The following is an 18,183-nucleotide window of genomic DNA, read 5'->3' on the forward strand; positions in this document are numbered from 1 at the left end:
TCAGCAAACTGTGGCTTGTGGACCAAATCTGACCGTTGGCCTGTGTTTGAACGGCTCACAAGCTGAGAAGGATGTTTATGTTTTCAAAGTGTTGTAAATACAAAAAAGAGAGGGAGGGAGAAGAAGCTATGACTTTTCTCCATAACAGGTCAGATCTCCAAGGGAAGCTTTGAATTCTGAAAGAAAATTTGCTCTATAAAAGAAGAATGCTTTGATTAAAAAAAAAATGTTTGTCATAGAAGACATCTGATTTCTGTAGCCCATTGGGCTGCCATAACAAAATGCCATAGATTGTGTGGCTTATACACAGCAAAAATTTATTTCTCACAGTTCTAGAGGCTGGAAGCCCAAGATTTGATGTCTGTCTGGTGAGGATTTTCTTTCTGGTTTATAGAACTTATCTTCTTGCTGTGTCCCTGCATGATGGAAGGGGCAAAGGAACACTCAGGTGTTTCTTTTATAGGGCACTAATCCAATTCATGAGGGCTCCATCTTTATGATCTAATCGCCTCCCTAAGGCGCCCCACCTTCTTATACTAACTACATGGTGAGATTAGGATTTCAACATGAATTCGAGGCAGGGGACATGAATATTCAGTCTATAGCACTGATCTTCAAGTGCTAACTATTTCTATTTGCCACTTTACTAAAAATTTTACTGGTTCCTGCTATATATATATATATATATATATATATATATATATATATACATACATACTGTGTGTGTGGAGGTTCACATCCCCTCAGCCTAGCCCAGGTGGACAGGTCCAGCATCCCACCTCCAGCCTGTATGCCCTAGAAGTTTCTCCTAAGTCTTGGAATTATCATCTTTTCCTGCATTTATCTGACATATCAGTTAAAGCACCTGTAGCCAGCCTTCACCCAATGGGAGTCAGATGATTGCCTAAGCTTCCTGTTCCTCCAGGGAGCAATACTGAGGGGCGTTCTGCATGGTTCCTCACAGGGATCCTTCAGGATCAAGCCACATTGCCTGACTCCAGCTCAGAACATGCTCTTGGCCTTGCATTTCTCTGTCCCACCCACTCCCCCACTCTGCTTGGCAGGACCACTGCCTCTCTACCCATGTCCCAGCTACTGCTTTGGGATCTCCAAATGAAGACAGCCACTTGGGCTGTAAAAGAGCAAAACTGTCATTGGGAAGGACAGCTATGTCTTGAGGGCATGGAGCATGAAAGGAGTTTAAATTATATTTGTTACATTTTATTTATTTAAAACTATCCATAACAATGGGCAAAAAGTTTAGCTTTTTAAAGGCCCAGTGGCTTTTACATGGGTGTTTACCTTTTGGAGTTTGAGTGCTGGATTTCTCTGTGAAACTCCTCTTACTCTTTGATTTTTAATTTTTCTTTGGGAATCTGTTTCTTGTGGTGCTTAAAATCCAATTTCTATCTAGGCTTGTTCTCATCATACCTGTTTGAGTAGAATTAATTCATTATGAGAATAAAAAAGATGCCTGCATTTAACTAGTAGAGAGGATGCACCATAGCAATTAAATTGAAACATACTTTCTCACCATTTTTTTTTGTACTTTACAATATAACGTTCTCTTCTAGCAGTCGTGTGGTATCTAAGGCCTTATGCTTTGCTAAAGATAATCTCCTAAGCTTTAAATGACATGCTGATACATACTCTAAGTTAGGAAGTATTATGTAAGAGTAGATGGTAATTCACTCAAGAGAAACAGTTTCTAGGAAACTATAAAATAATTCATTGGAAAATTTCTTTTAGGTTTCAGAAAATTAAGTCCTGCTGTGGGTTTTCATGTGCTGTGTAGGGAGGGGAACCAAAACCCAAACAAAAGAACAACAGCAACAAAACATACATATGTGTGTGTTGTTCTCTAAGTCTACTTAAAGAACAGGATGTTTTCATTAGCAAATTTGGGATTTGATGCATGCAGGACTTTTTCCAGAGAGAAGCCATATGTTCTCCTGTGCATGCCAGACTTGTGACAGTCACGATTCTCTGCAAATGAAAGCACAATGTTTATAGCCCTTACAGCAGGAATCAGACCTCTTCCTAAAGCAGCATCTTTTGTGACGCCAAGCTCTCATGTGACTGAGTGACTATGTGATGTTATAAAATCATAAATCCTCTCATGTTTTGCACTCATTGCTCTAAGGATAAAGGCCTTCATTTAGCCCAAAAGGGTTTGTAGGCTCTGGCTCTGGCATCTCTAGCTTCATCTTGGATGCTTTCTCCTTCCCTCTCTAACCTCTTGGAAGAGCCAGTCTTACCTTCATATTCCTCAGGGCCTTTGCATATCCCCTTCACTGCATCTTTAGTGCCTGACACATAAAAGACATATAATAAATATTTTTCAAATAAATTAATGACAGGTATTAGAAAGTAGCCAAATTCTGTTGTGGTGGTCATGGTAGAAAACAAGCACGTAAAGAACTGGCTGCCTTGTCTGATCCTGCTGTTTGAAGTGAGTGTTGAGTAGACCAACTCTTGATTTTACCCTCTTTCTCTAACTTCTTTTCATTAGATTTTATCAACAGTCATGCCAGCATAAAAGCAAACAAAAACCTGTTTAAGATGGTACCATTGGAGAATATGTCCAGAGCTACTGCTAATTACCCTCTTTTCTGTATCTACCCTTGGCCTTCAAGCTTTGTCACTGGCAGAAGGGAAAGAAGACAAGGCAACTACAATGATTGTTTCAGGGAATACCAGCAAATAAAATTGAATAGAAAAAGGAAGTTCAAGGAAAAAGCAGATCAAATGAGTGCAGAAGTTAGTGTGCTTTTCCATTGCCTTCTCCTCTCCTCATATGTTGCAGACCAGCTGAGCACCAGGGCTGTGTTAGGCACTGAGAAAAAGAGGTGAACAAGGTTGAAATCCCTGCCTTCTGGTAACTTTCAAAAGTTGGAGAGCCATTCCACTAAATGACATGATATAAAATGCAGTCTAACAAGTGCTGGGTAGACTTAGGCTCAGAGGCTGTGTGAGCCCCAAGGGCATTGGACATTTCATGTGTGGGAGTACAGTTGATTCAGTGACAGTGATTCAGGAGGCATATAGGCAAAGGAAGGAAGTTATGGATTTATTACTGAAGGGCAGTAAAACTGAATTGATTTAAAAAATTATCATTACCAATAACATTTTAGTAACAATTTTTAGCCATATAAAATTACTGAAAACAAGTTAGACATCCTAAAGTATTTTTGCACATTAAAGTGTCCATAAATGCTGCTGCCGTCTATTTATGACAGCCAACCCAAGTGGACTCTTTCCTGGGAAACAGGTTTTCCTGGATCTGGGATTCAGGACCTGGGTGTCAGTCCTATCCTTAGTACTGACTGACTGTCTGACCCTAACACGTCTGTTTATCTTGCCCTCACTTCCTCAGAGTTCCCATCCTTGCCATTCCTCCCTACTCTCCAGCACACACAGGTACCTGTGAGATGGTGTATTCCCTTCAGGACTCCATGTTTACTCCTACCCATCTCTTCTAATGGGCAACCAGACTTACTCTTTCCTACAGTCCTCACCCAAAATCATAATTGGAATTCCTCACTTTGCCAAAAAAAAAAAAAAAAAAAAAAAAATCCCCACAAGAAACAAACTGTATTGTATAGGCTTCTGAATGTGTTCATTTTCCTTTCATTTTCTCTTACTTACACTCTTGCTAATAACTCAGTGAACTGATACATTTGGTAAAAGGAGTTGATTTGACAAGAAGAGGTCACTTCTAAAAAGTGCCTTCTCAGTATAGCATTACATTCTAAAATGTAAAATTTCAAATTCATCTTTAGTAACAAGCATCTACAGGCATACCATTTTGCTCTTAAGATACTCACTGGGAATAATGCCATATGTTAATGGCCCTCATACCTTTAATTGGCCTGTATTTTGGAATGTATTCCTATTTTTTCTTTCTATCACAGGTAGGTCCTAGGTAGAAGCTTTCTGGAAACCTCTGCCTTACTGTCAACATGTCTATGAAATTCCATGTAATGTCACCTTGTTACTCTTAGGGAAGTGTTCTCAGTGATGTTTATAGGTTAATGACACAGATCTTTTGCATTGGTGAAGTACTTTACAGTTGACAGACCACTTAATTACCTTATTACCTTCTGTGATCTTCATGAATGCCCTGTGAGGTAGCTTTATACAGCCCTATAGTGGAATGTTACTAACTTGTAAAAAAAAAAAAGGCATGAACTACTGACACATGCTGCAATGTATAAGAACCTAGAAAACATTGTGCTCAGTAAAGGAAGCCAGACATAAAAGATGTATGTAATTAGATGATTTCATTTAGGTAAAATTTCCAAAATAAATAAATCTGCTGAGACATAAATTTGAATAATGCTTGTCAAGAGATGGGGAATTGAATAAAATTGGGGGAGGGAACCGGGGAGTGATGCTAATGAGTACAAAGTTTCTTTTTAGTATGATGAAACTGTTTAAAAATTAGATTATGGTGATCCAACAACTTGTAAATACTTTAAAAATCACTGAGTTGTACCCTGCAAATGAGTAAACTTTGTGACATATAAATTACATTTCAATAAAGTTGTTAAAATTTTTAATTCATTCTTTTTCCCCCTACTTCCCAAACCTTAAGGACAAGAGACTTCAAAGCAGCAGAGAGATACTGGGCCCCCATCTTGGTATCCATTTGACTTCACTTTCCCACCCAGGTGCCCAGCCTCTTCTTAAAAGTCTGTCCTTTCTTAATATTTCTCTGTCCTTCCTCTCATGTCCAACTTGAACAAATAAGAAAACATCTTCTAAGAGTCCCTGAATTCATCACCTACTACTCACCAGGAGGTGCTGACATTAGCACATTCATAAGCTTAAGCAGAATTAAAAAGAGAATACTCTAGCCTGTGGCCTTTCCATTTTACTTTTTGGCATATTTTTATTAGAGCTCTGCAAACAGTCATCTCATTTAAGAGCAAGTCTCCTATGTGACTAAAAAAACAAGGGGCAAAACTTGAAAGAAAAGGAAGCCATCAGTGTTAGTTTGGAATGCTAGAATTGTGCTTAGAGCCTGTCCCGAATTTAATGCACAACTATGAGCAACTCCAAACCTATAGAAAATCCAACTATATTTCCTGTTGCTTATCAGATGCCATATATATATAAATATAAACATACATACACACATATATATATTTGTAAAAGTATGAAATACAACTATTGGTACATAGTTGACTGAGGCAGTAGGAAATGGGACGATACAATCAGTAGCTTCTTTTCTAGATCTTGAAAGCATACTTGAAAAGAGGAAACAAGTTAGCTCTTAGATGGTATGGGATGCAGTGACATTACTCTGAGTATATGCTCCAGCTATTATTATAGCTGCCTTTCCTGTTACATGTACCCTGCAGGAACAGAGGACACATGAAGTTCCAATACTAGAAACTGTGGATCAAAAAGCAGACCAAGAATGTCTGTGATGGGGGGAGCCTCCAGCACTTGCCTTCTCACTTCAGCATGAGCCTGCAAGGTATGAGTCTCTAGAGAGTTGGCTGCAGTGCAGGCAGCAGACTTGAAGCTGGCAGTAGAGGCAGATTGATACATCTGTCAGTGCGTAGTCTTCTTAGACAGCATTTAGGAAGTTCTGCCCTGAATTGGATGAAATCTTTATGAAATCTAAATCTATGTATCTGTCCTGTCACTAAGATGCTTTTTAAAATTTTTGGTTCAGATGATGAAATTTCCACATATGTGAATTATCAAACTTGATATCTTGGATGGAAGTCTTTTTGTTTGATGAGGTTATTCTCTGTTTTCAGTTTAATTCATCTGTCAGTAGGTCAGCGATTTTCTGTAAAAGGTTGTGGGTCTGGTATCTCTTCATTGAATGCCAAGTGGCTGTCCATCACTTCCATGACTATCTCTGAAGTCTCTTCCTATCTTTTCCCTATTGTTGCTTAAGGTTAAGCATATGATTTAGTATTGCTGCTGTGTGCATGGTGTTGCCTTCCTTTGGCTTAGGAGGAGAAGAGCATTTACCTCAGAATAGAGCTTGGCTGCCACACTTGGTGACATTGATGTGTAAAATATTTGCAGGAAATGTGTCTTCAGATACCCCTTGGCTTGCAGTTTGCTTCTGACGTTTTCTCTCTGCAAAGCTGAAGTACCTACCTGGGATGTGTGGAGGATGTGAAGTACTACCTGGGATGTATCCATACATAGTGATGGAAAGAGGGCATATTTGGAACTGCTTGCTCTGCAAGGCAGCTGGGACTCAGCTGTCAGTCACTCTGCTTTGCATGGGCATTTCCTGTGGTTGCAAATGATATTTCTATCGGCATAAAGTGAGAGGGAAGAAATACTAGATACAGAATTAGGAGGATAAAGGTCCTGTTGTCTGATTCCTGGTATCCTTTAGATCACATGTATTTTGCCTTTGAGACCATTGCACTAACCCTGTATCACAAATATAGCAGTTCACATGGTCACAGAGCTGTCAGACTCTTGAATTCTAATAGCTTTTGGCATGATTGTTCTAACCACCACACCATGTCCTCCACTTCCATTCTCTGGGTTTGCTTATACTCATCAGAAATTAATTCCTTGGTTTCTTTGGTCCCTCTCTTTCCAGATTCTCCCTCTAGTTTCTGACATTTATTTCATGGTCCTTTTTGTTGGTTTCTTGCCCTGCTAGCCCTTAATTATTGGTGATGTTCAGGGTGCTGTTCTTGATTTATAACAATTGCTGGTACATGTTCTCCCTGAGCGATCTCATCAGCTGGTCTTCTGGTTTTACAAATCAACTATAAAGTGCTGACTCTGCATAAATCTCTCTTGCCCTCACCTCTCCCTACAGGCTCAGATTCATATATCCAGTTGCCTGCTGGACATATTTTACTTGTACTCCAACCCAGTGAATCTATAGCTGAGTTTTGTTCATTTGTATTCATCCATCCATTTATCAAAGTCTGACAACTAGGAGTCATCCTAGAGTTCTCTGCTTTTCTCTTATATCTAATGAATCACAAAGTCTTACTTACTTTATGCCCTAAAAACTTACTGAGTCCATCCTTACTCCTAGAGTGCTTGGTTTGAGCCCTCATCTTCCACCTGAATGATAGTAGTAACCTTCTGATTGGTGTCTTTGTCTCCAGCCTTCTTTTTTTCAAGTCAGGCTTCACTTTGTAATCTAATGATGTAAAAATTAATTTAGCTATGGCATTCTACAGCTTAAAACCTGCTAATGGCTTTCCATCATTGCTGAGATAAAAGTCAAAGGTCTTATGGTAAGTCACTTTGGAAAATATTTTGCCGATTTCTTTTTTTTTTAATTTATTTTTTATTGGTGTTCAATTTACTAACATACAGAATAACCCCCAGTGCCCATCACCCATTCACTCCCACCCACCGCCCTCCTCCCCTTCTACCACCCCTAGTTCGTTTCCCAGAGTTAGCAGTCTTTACGTTCTGTCTCCCTTTCTGATATTTCCCACACATTTCTTCTCCCTTCCCTTATATTCCCTTTCACTATTATTTATATTCCCCACATGAATGAGAACATATAATGTTTGTCCTTCTCCGACTGACTTACTTCACTCCGCATAATACCCTCCAGTTCCATCCACGTGGAAGCAAATGGTGGGTATTTGTCATTTCTAATGGCTGAGTAATATTCCATTGTATACATAAACCACATCTTCTTTATCCATTCATCTTTCGTTGGACACCGAGGCTCCTTCCACAGTTTGGCTATCGTGGCCATTGCTGCTATAAACATCAGGGTGCAGGTGTTCCGGCGTTTCATTGCATCTGTATCTTTGGGGTAAATCCCCAACAGTGCAATTGCTGGGTGGTAGGGCAGGTCTATTTTTAACTCTTTGAGGAACCTCCACACAGTTTTCCAGAGTGGCTGCACCAGTTCACATTCCCACCAACAGTGTAAGAGGGTTCCCTTTTCTCCGCATCCTCTCCAACATTTGTTGTTTCCTGCCTTGTTAATTTGCCCCATTCTCACTGGCGTGAGGTGGTATCTCATTGTGGTTTTGATTTCTATTTCCCTGATGGCAAGTGATGCAGAGCATTTTCTCATGTGCATGTTGGCCATGTCTATGTCTTCCTCTGTGAGATTTCTCTTCATGTCTTTTGGCCATTTCATGATTGGATTGTTTGTTTCTTTGCTGTTGAGTTTAATAAGTTCTTTATAGATCTTGGAAACTAGCCCTTTATCTGATAGGTCATTTGCAAATATCTTCTCCCATTCTGTAGGTTGTCTTTGAGTTTTGTTGACTTCATCCTTTGCTGTGCAAAAGCTTCTTATCTTGATGAAGTCCCAATAGTTCATTTTTGCTTTTGTTTCTTTTGCCTTCGTGGATGTATCTTGTAAGAAGTTACTGTGGCTGAGTTCAAAAAGGGTGTTGCCTGTGTTCTTCTCTAGGATTTTGATGGAATCTTGTCTCACATTTAGATCTTTCATCCATTTTGAGTTTATCTTTGTGTATGGTGCAAGAGAGTGGTCTAGTTTCATTCTTCTGCATGTGGATGTCCAATTTTCCCAGCACCATTTATTGAAGAGACTGTCTTTCTTCCAGTGGATAGTCTTTCCTCCTTTATCAAATATTAGTTGACCATAAAGTTGAGGGTCCACTTCTGGGTTCTCTATTCTGTTCCACTGATCTATGTGTCTGTTTTTGTGCCAGTACCACACTGTCTTGACGACCACAGCTTTGTAGTACAACCTGAAATCTGGGATTGTGATGCCCCCAGATATGGTTTTCTTTTTTAAAATTCCCCTGGCTATTTGGTGTCTTTTCTGATTCCACACAAATCTTAAAATAATTTGTTCTAACTCTCTGAAGAAAGTCCATGGTATTTTGATAGGGATTGCATTAAACGTGTATATTGCCCTGAGTAACATTGACATTTTCACAATATTAATTCTGCCAATCCATGAGCATAGAATATTTTTCCATCTCTTTGTGTCTTCCTCAATTTCTTTCAGAAGTGTTCTATAGTTTTTAGGGTATAGATCCTTACCTCTTTCGTTAGGTTTATTCCTAGGTATCTTATGCTTTTGGGTGCAATTGTAAATGGGATTGACTCCTTAATTTCTCTTTCTTCAGTCTCATTGTTAGTGTATAGAAATGCCACTGATTTCTGGGCATTGATTTTGTATCCTGCCATGCTACCAAATTGCTGTATGAGTTCTAGCAATCTTGGGGTGGAGACTTTTGGGTTTTCTCTGTAGAGTATCATGTCATCAACGAAGAGGGAGAGTTTGACTTCTTCTTTGTCAATTTGAATGCCTTTAATGTCTTTTTGTTGTCTGATTGCTGAGGCTAGGACTTCCAGTACTATGTTCAATAGCAGTGGTGAGAGTGGACATCCCTGTCTTGTTCCTGATCTTAGGGGAAAGGGTCCCAGTGCTTCCCCATTGAGAATGATATTTGCTGTGGGCTTTTCGTAGATGGCTTTTAAGATGTAGAGGAATGTTCCCTCTATCCCTACACTCTGAAGAGTTTTGATCAGAAATGGATGCTGTACTTTGTCAAATGCTTTCTCTGCATCTAATGAGAGGATCATATGGTTCTTGGTTTTTCTCTTGCTGATATGATGAATCACATTGATTGTTTTACGGGTGTTGAACCAGCCTTGTGTCCCAGGGATAAATCCTACTTGGTCATGGTGAATAATTTTCTTAATGTACTGTTGGATCCTATTGGCCAGTATCTTGTTGAGAATTTTTGCATCCATGTTCATCAGGGATATTGGTCTGTAATTCTCCTTTTTGGTGGGGTCTTTGTCTGGTTTTGGAATTAAGGTGATGCTGGCCTCATAGAACGAATTTGGAAGTACTGCATCTCTTTCTATCTTTCCAAACAGCTTTAGGAGAATAGGTATGGTTTCTTCTTTAAACGTTTGATAAAATTCCCCTGGGAAGTCATCTGGCCCTGGACTCTTGTGTCTTGGGAGGTTTTTGATGACTGCTTCAATTTCCTCCCTGGTTATTGGCCTGTTAAGGTTTTCTATTTCTTCCTGTTCCAGTTTTGGTAGTTTGTGGCTTTCCAGGAATGCGTCCATTTCTTCTAGATTGCCTAATTTATTGGCGTATAGCTGTTCATAATATGTTTTTAAAATCGTTTGTATTTCCTTGGTGTTGGTAGTGATCTCTCCTTTCTCATTCATGATTTTATTAATTTGAGTCTTCTCTCTCTTCTTTTTAATAAGGCTGGCTAATGGTTTATCTATCTTATTAATTCTTTCAAAGAACCAACTCCTGGTTCTGTTGATCTGTTCCACAGTTCTTCTGGTCTCGATTTCGTTGAGTTCTGCTCGAATCTTTATTAACTCCCTTCTTCTCCTGGGTGTAGGATCTATTTGCTGTTTTTTCTCTAGCTCCTTTATGTTTAAGGTTAGCTTTTGTATTTGAGTTCTTTCCAGTTTTTGAATGGATGCTTGTATTGCGATGTATTTCCCCCTTAGGACTGCTTTTGCTGCATCCCAAATATTTTGAATGGTTGTATCTTCATTCTCATTAGTTTCCATGAATCTTTTTAATTCTTCCTTAATTTCCTGGTTGACCCTTTCATCTTTTAGCAGGATGGTCCTTAACCTCCACGTGTTTGAGGTCCTTCCAAACTTCTTGTTGTGATTTAGTTCTAATTTCAAGGCATTATGGTCTGAGAATATGCAGGGGACGATCCCAATCTTTTGGTATCGGTCCCTTTTGGTATCTGTCCCTTTCGGCACCCTCGGGAACCCCAATTAAACGTAAGTTTTTCTTCCTCAGGCTGTCGTTTATTTCCCTTAATCTATCTTCATGGTCTTTAAATTGTTTGTCTCTTTTTTCCTCAGTTTCCCTCTTTGCTATCAACTTGTCTTCTATGTCACTCACTCGTTCTTCCACCTCGTTAACCCTCGTCGTTAGGACTTCTAGTTTCGATTGCATCTCATTCAATTGATTTTTAATTTCTGCCTGATTAGCTCTAAATTCTGCAGTCATGAAGTCTCTTGAGTCCTTTATGCTTTTTTCTAGAGCCACCAGTAGCTGTATAATAGTGCTTCGGAATTGGCTTTCTGACATTGAATTATAATCCAGATTTTGTAACTCTGTGGGATAGAGGACTGTTTCTGATTCTTTCTTTTGAGGTGAGGTTTTCCTTCTAGTCATTTTGCTCAGTGCAGAGTGGCCAAAAGCAAGTTGTATTGGGAAAAGGAGAAAAAGAGAGGAGAGAAAGAAGGAAAGAAAAGAGAAAGAGAAAAAAAAGGAAGAAAAAAACGAAAAAGAAAAAAAAAGGGGAAGACGAAGAGAAAGAAAAAGAAAGGAGAAAAAAAAGGGGGTGGGGGAAGGAAACAAATCAAAAAGCAAAACAAAACAAAAACAAAAACAAACAAACAAAAAAAGAACCACCGGGGAGTATCTTCTGATTCTGTGTACTTTAAGTCCCTTGGCTTCTCCTGGAAGTTGTCAGTCTAGCTGGTGTTCTGGGGGAGGGGCCTGTTGTGCTGATTTTCAGGTGTTAGCACTTGGGGGAGCGGCTCTGCCCCCTGCCTGGTGCAGGGCTCAGTGGGGGTTGTTTACCCCGTGAGGCCGCAGGAGGAACAACCCCAGTGGCGGCGGCAGCTCTGGAAACCTGGATTCAGCTCCGGCAGGAACTCCGGAGGTCTCCGTCTGCAGGGCCTGGAGGCTCCGGGGCGGGGCCGCTGATGTGCTCAGCTGGGGCAGGAGCGTCCTTGCTGTCCTGGGCCCTCCCGGCCTCTGCCTGTCCCGGGGGAGGCGGGATCCTGGGCTGTGTCCCGGCGCCCTGTGCTCCGGAGCCTGCGCTGTTGGATTCGCGCTCCCGGGCCGCGCAGGCCCTTCCGCGGAGCCGCCGCCCGAGCCCTCCGAGCTGCTCCTGGAACCGCGCAGCCCCCTCCGCACGGAGCCTCTTCCTCCACCCGAGCCCCTCCGAGCTGCTCCCGGGGCCGAGCAGCCCCCTCCGCGGAGCCGCCCCCGAGCCCCTCCGAGCTGCTCCGGGTCCCGCCGTGCGCTGCAGCCCTTAGGGAGCTCGGCGCACTCTCCTGGGGCGCAGGTGTCTGTTAGTGTCCCCGGGAGCCCGAGGGCATCCCCGCCCTCCCGGGTCCTGCTCCAACTCCCTGCGAGCCCCTTTCCCCCGGGAAGGTCGGTGCAGCTCCTGCTCCTCCGGGACGGGGCTCTCCTGTCCTGGGGACACTCGCCCCGGCCTCAGCCCGGCTCCTCGCGGGGCCCCTCCCCCTTGGAGGCCTTTGTTCCTTTATTTCTTTTTCCCCGTCTTCCTACCTTGATAGATGCGCGAACTCTTCTCACTGTAGCATTCCAGCTGTTCTCTCTTTAATTCTCAGGCCGAATTCATAGATTTTCAGGATAATTTGAAGGTTTTCTAGGTAATTTGGTGGAGACAGGTGATTTGGGGACCCTACTCTTCCGCCATCTTGCTCCTCCCCCCGCCATCTTGCCTGTCTCCGATTTCTTAAAAAGTTAAATATACATTTACCACTAGACCCAGTGGGTCCACTCCTAGGTTTAGACCCAAAGGAAATGAAAAAATATACTGACACAGACATGTATACAAATATTAATAGCACTATTCATAATAACCCCAAACTGAAAGCAATTCAGATGTCCATCAACAGGAGAATAGATAGGGGCACTTGGGTGGCTCAGCAGTTAAGCATCTTCCTTCAGCACAGGGCATGATCCTGGAGTACTGGGATGGAGTCCCACATCAGGCTCCCTGCATGGAACCTGCTTCTCCCTCTGCCTGTGTCTCTGCCTCTATCTATCATCTATCTATCTATCTATCTATCTATCTATCTATCTATCTATCTATCATCTATCTATCTATCTATCTATCTATATCTATCTCTGTCTCCTATGAATAAATAAATAAAATCTTAAAAAAAAAACAGAGGAATAAACAAAATGTGATATAACCACACAGAGGAGTACTGTTCAGCTATAAAAGGAACTGAACCAAGGATCCCTGCGTGGCTCGGCAGTTTGGTGCCTGCCTTTGGCCCAGGGCATGATCCGGAGACCTGGGATCAAGTCCCACATTGGGCTCCCTGCATGGAGCCTGCTTCTCCCTCTGCCTGTGTCTCTGCCTCTCTGTGTGTGTGTGTGTGTGTGTCTTTCATGAATAAATAAATGAGTAGAATCTTTAAAAGGAAAGAGAAAAAAAAAAGGAACTGAACTACTGATACATGCAACGACATTGAATCTCAAATGCCTGTGCTAAATGAAAGAAGCCAGATATTTAAAATTACCTATTATATGATTCCATATATATGACATTTGTAGAAAAGGTAAAAGTTATGGACATGAAGAGTAGATCAGTGGCTGCCTAAGGGTGGTGTTGAGCATTGACTAAAAATGGGCCCTTGGGGTGACAGAATTGTTTAAAACTGGATTGTAGTGATGCTTGAACAACTATGTAAATTTACCAATGCTCAGAACAAAAAGTAGTCTTTGGCATGGCCTAGAAAGCCTGCTACCACTCAATCTCTTCTTTGTCCTACAACTTCAATTTTTATCATTCCCTGCTTTATATTCTGATATCTCACAGCACTGAAATGTTTGTACTTCCCTGCAAATACTCTGTTTTTGCTTTGTGTCATGTAGTAACTTCTACAGGAGAAAGCTTCTACCTGTCTCACTTACGTTCATTTGAGAATCCGCTCAGGGATCAGCTGTAGGAAGTTTATCCAGCTAAGGCCAAATTGTCCATCCTAGATTCTGATGGTAATCTACTTTAAAAAAATAAAATACACACACATACACACACACACTCTTATTTATTTTGTTTTAATTAATTAATGAGAGTGAACATGCAAGCAGGAGGAGAGTGGAAACCTCAAGCAGACTCCCCACTCAGCACAGAGCCCAACACAGGGCTTGATTCCACCACCCATGAGATCACAACCTGAGCAAAACCAAAACTCAGACACTCAAGTGACTGAGCCACTCACGTGCCCAAGTAGTCTACTTTTTTAAAAATGTACTTAACCCCATTATATTGAAATGATTTGTTTATATATCCATATATCCCACCAAACTATAAGTTCCCAGAGAGTGTAGCATGTGCCTTGTCTTATTTGCAAAGGAAACCCCTAGTTTTTTTATTTGTAGCAAAATCCATAGTACATAGTAGGTATTCAAATTGAGTTCTTTTGCATGCATTTCACTTGATGACTTAATGTAAAAATGGTTTGTTTTTGATTTTTCAGAATGAAATTTGTATTGAAATAACCCTTATTAGGGAAGAGTAGATACTATAGTGTTTTCTTTTCAAACACTTCACGTGGTATTTTCTCTTGTTTTCCTTTTCCTCATTTATTATCTACCTTTAGTGTACTATAAATAACACTCTAGCAGATAGGAATTGTATCTATTAGTGTTTTCCAGAGAAATAGAACCAATGAGATATGTAGGCAGAATTTCTTCTTTCTCAAGGTAACCTGAGTTTTGTTCCAAAGACCTTTCAGTTGATTGGGTAAGACTCACCTACACTATCAAGGATAGTCTCTTTTACTTAAAGTCAACTAATTGTGGATGTTAACCACATATATATAATATCTTCACAGCGATATCTATATTAGTGTTTGAAAAACTAGATACTATAGCTTGGTGACATTGACACATCAAATTAACTATTACAGAAAAGATATCAAATTTTTAATTATAAGGCACCTTAGAACTCCCCTGGTTATCTAACACACCCTATGCCTGCCCCATTTTATGAAAGAGGAAACAGAGGCTCAATAGTTTGTAGTTTCATTTCATAAAACAGAAAATGGCTTTCCAGTAGTTTCTCTTAACAAGTGAAAGCCTAGGGCTACTCTATCTTGCCTTATCAACTGAGTCATCAGACATTAGGTTCTATGTCATTCATTAACCAGGACTGAAACCTCAAATGAGTTACTGGTACCTTTCGTTTCTCTTTCTGAGTTCTGTTTTTCTCTCAAGAAAATTTATGGCTGAACTTTAAATAGAATTTTAAAAAATACTATATGACATAATTCTGGCCCCAAGTATAGAGTCTATTTTTAGCACACACTGTCATTTTATATTTTGTTTAATTTCAATGGCTTATTGCAATGGACTGTGAAAATGTATATATTTTTTCTGTTGTCAGAAATAGTAAACTTCATGGAAATATTTTCTCTCTCTGATGAGCACCCCTTCTAAATGATCCTTTATCTGATAAGGAACTAGCTGATTTGGGAAGTTGAAAAATAGAGAAATGATGGTTGTCTTTTATTCTGTAAATTTTTTCATATTTTCTAGAAGACAAAACTAAGATCATTTGCAAATGAAACTATAGGTGATAATATAAATTTCTGGAGAGGGACCATTAGCTAACATAGACTATGAGAAATTCTCACTTTGAGGAAATGGGACTTGAAACTTATTACTTTTAACCCCAGTGAATCACACCAGAAATAATTAGAACATAATGCAAATCAGTTACTACATTTTCTGTGTAATATTTGACCAGAAACAAGATAGGGAGATTGGAAGCTGGAAAAAACAGTGAAGTGCTTAGCCCACCCAAGCTCATTTTAAAGTTTTTAGTTCCAGATATTTAGAGAAAATCAGTTTTCATCCTATTGAATTCTTGGTGGAGGGAGTCACAAGTTGTTGTATTATGTGAGAGAATCTTTCCACTTTCCATTCTTTAATATACAAATTCTCCTTAAGAGTAAGAAATAGAATTGGCCCAATTTAGATAAATAAAAATGCCTTTAATCATTCTCTAAGAAAGTCAGAAGTTTCTAGATGGGAAAATATATATATATATATATTTTTTTTTTTTTTTTTGAAATTCACTTTCAAAACATCATGGCATTTAAGCATTCCAATTTAATGACAGCTGAGAGAAACTAGTGTGAAACTTATATTTCATGAAGTAAATCCACCCTGCCTTTCAAACATGGGAATATCACCATCTGGAAAAACAAGATCCTACTCGTATTTAGCCAAATACCAAGAAAGCACTGCTGTAATTTTGACTCTATTTCCTTCTGAGTATTTGATATGTCATCAAGTATTAGAATTATTAATTTTTGGTACCTTATTAATGAGTAGTGATTAAAGAACGTTCATGGAGAATCAGAATGTGGGCTTCTTTTATTTATTGTCATAGGTGTTGCCTTTCTACAAGTCCTGGGAAAATAGTACCATGTCCCACAGAGGTAGTTATCATAACTTCTTTTTAAGGAACTTGTGCATTAAGTACTGTTGTTCTTTAATGCATTTAAATTACGTAGTATTTTTTTTTTTTTGGCCAAATAGAAGAAACCAACTTAAAATTCTGCCTTTCATGTGAGTAAGACCACTTGTTAAAACATAATAAACCCTTACTTTAATAATGATTTCTAGGTTATAATATGCTCTTTAGAAGTACATTCCAGTTTGATTCTTTAAAAAATCCAGTATTGGATGATGCTGTTTTTCATTTCTGAGGTGAAGAAATGAGGCAGTAAGAAGTTACGCATCTTCTCTTTCACACAGCTCTCTGGTGTCATTGTCCAGGCCAAATTCATCTTTCTTCATTCTAAGTCCAATTTGTTCTAAAATCTTGATTCATGTGTCTCTCATTGACTTACTTGTCAATAAGTTTTCATTTTATATATAAATAATTTTGTGGATTGTTCCATAATGCAGATGGGCAGGATAGTGTATTCTACTTTTTATTCTGAACAAACTAGCTATGATTAACTTACAGAATGTTAAAGTAATTCTGTTTTAATATGAGTAAACACACAGTGCAGCACTTCATGAATTATTTTTGATTTAAAAGAAAACACTTGGGAAAAGTACTGTATTTACTTTCATGTGGAAGGATGCACACACACACATATACACACACATGCATGTAAATATGTTTCCCTAATGTGTGTGTTTATACACACATGTGCATATGCATATAAACTAAAATATTAATATATTTAGAATTAGGATTAATGGGAAGAATATATCTTATGAATGCTAATTATAATTTTTCTAAAAATAATTTGGTGGGTAAATGTCGAATGGTTACAATGAAGAGAGAATTTTCTCTAACCTTGGCTATAAATAAAATAGATTTATTTTATTCAACAATCATAGACCATTGAATTTTCTAATTTTTTTTGTCTGTTACTGATAGAGCAAAAGATATTTATTACACTTTTGAGGAGAGATTAAACTCTGAGAAAGGAGGTACAGAATGAGTGCTAACTCATAGTTAAGGGTCTTTCTTTAATATATGTATGATTTTAGGCCTAAGAATAATTCATTGAGATTATTTTTTCACCTGATAATTAAATGTCTACTTTGCAAGCACTATGTTAGGTATTGCAGTTTCAGACATTTTTAAACAAAGAAGCATAAGATATGATCCCTGCCTTTAGCATCTTAAAATTCAGATGAGCAAAGATCTCAGCAATTTTATTCATGAAGTGGCTAGTTCCAGGTAATCCAACAAATGATGTGCTAAGAATGCAAATGAAGTCTAATAACTTCCAGCTATTGGGTGCAGTCAGGATGATTGAGAAGGTAAGATCTGCATGAACATGTTGGATAATCAGTAGGATTTAAAAGATAGGAAAAATTGGAAATAGGTCCAAGTATAAGACAGAGGGAATAAACACAGCACATTTGGTGGATAGTAAGGAAACTTGTCTTTGTATGATATATAATAAGAGATAAAGCTGAATAAAAACAGAAGTAGGAGGTAAATCACTTTGCATGAATGAATTTCACTGATAGGATTTTCAAGGAGACCTCTATTAAGGCAGTCAGAAATATGGTAGCTGAGTCTTCAATGTTTAGTAAATGAAATGCATTGCAGGGAAGAATCAGACCTGGAACTAGAGGAGGGAATGTCTTTTTCCCAGAGGTGCCAGTTAATGTGGGAGAGGATGAGTCATTGTTGGAAAGCAGTGCAGCATCCTCTAGGCTGTGAACAGTGGTCATTTATTTAAGCTGTCTCTTGCTACTGGTTCTCTTTGACATATTTCCTATTTGGTATGTGGAAAAAAATAGCATGAAACATCACTACTGCAGACTCAGAATTAAGACTTCTAATTTAAAACGTGAGTTGAGTGTCTTATATTTTTTTCTGTTTTGGAAAGTTGGTCTTTGGAAAGACCGTCCTAGAGTGAGGTGATCAGACTTATTTGCCTCACTTTATGCCTCCTTTGGCCAACTTAACAAAATTTACAAAAGGA

At 39.2% G+C, this 18,183-nt stretch overlaps 1 protein-coding gene across 2 annotated transcripts in view; it reads left to right on the plus strand.

Moving 5' to 3' along the window:
• The window catches only part of SH3GL2 (SH3 domain containing GRB2 like 2, endophilin A1), a 212,836-nt gene that overhangs the window by 138,088 nt on the left and 56,565 nt on the right, over nt 1-18,183 (plus strand). The window lies entirely within an intron of this gene.

Source organism: Canis lupus, chromosome 11 (genome assembly GCF_003254725.2).
Source record: "Canis lupus dingo isolate Sandy chromosome 11, ASM325472v2, whole genome shotgun sequence".
Taxonomy (NCBI): Eukaryota; Metazoa; Chordata; class Mammalia; order Carnivora; family Canidae; genus Canis; species Canis lupus.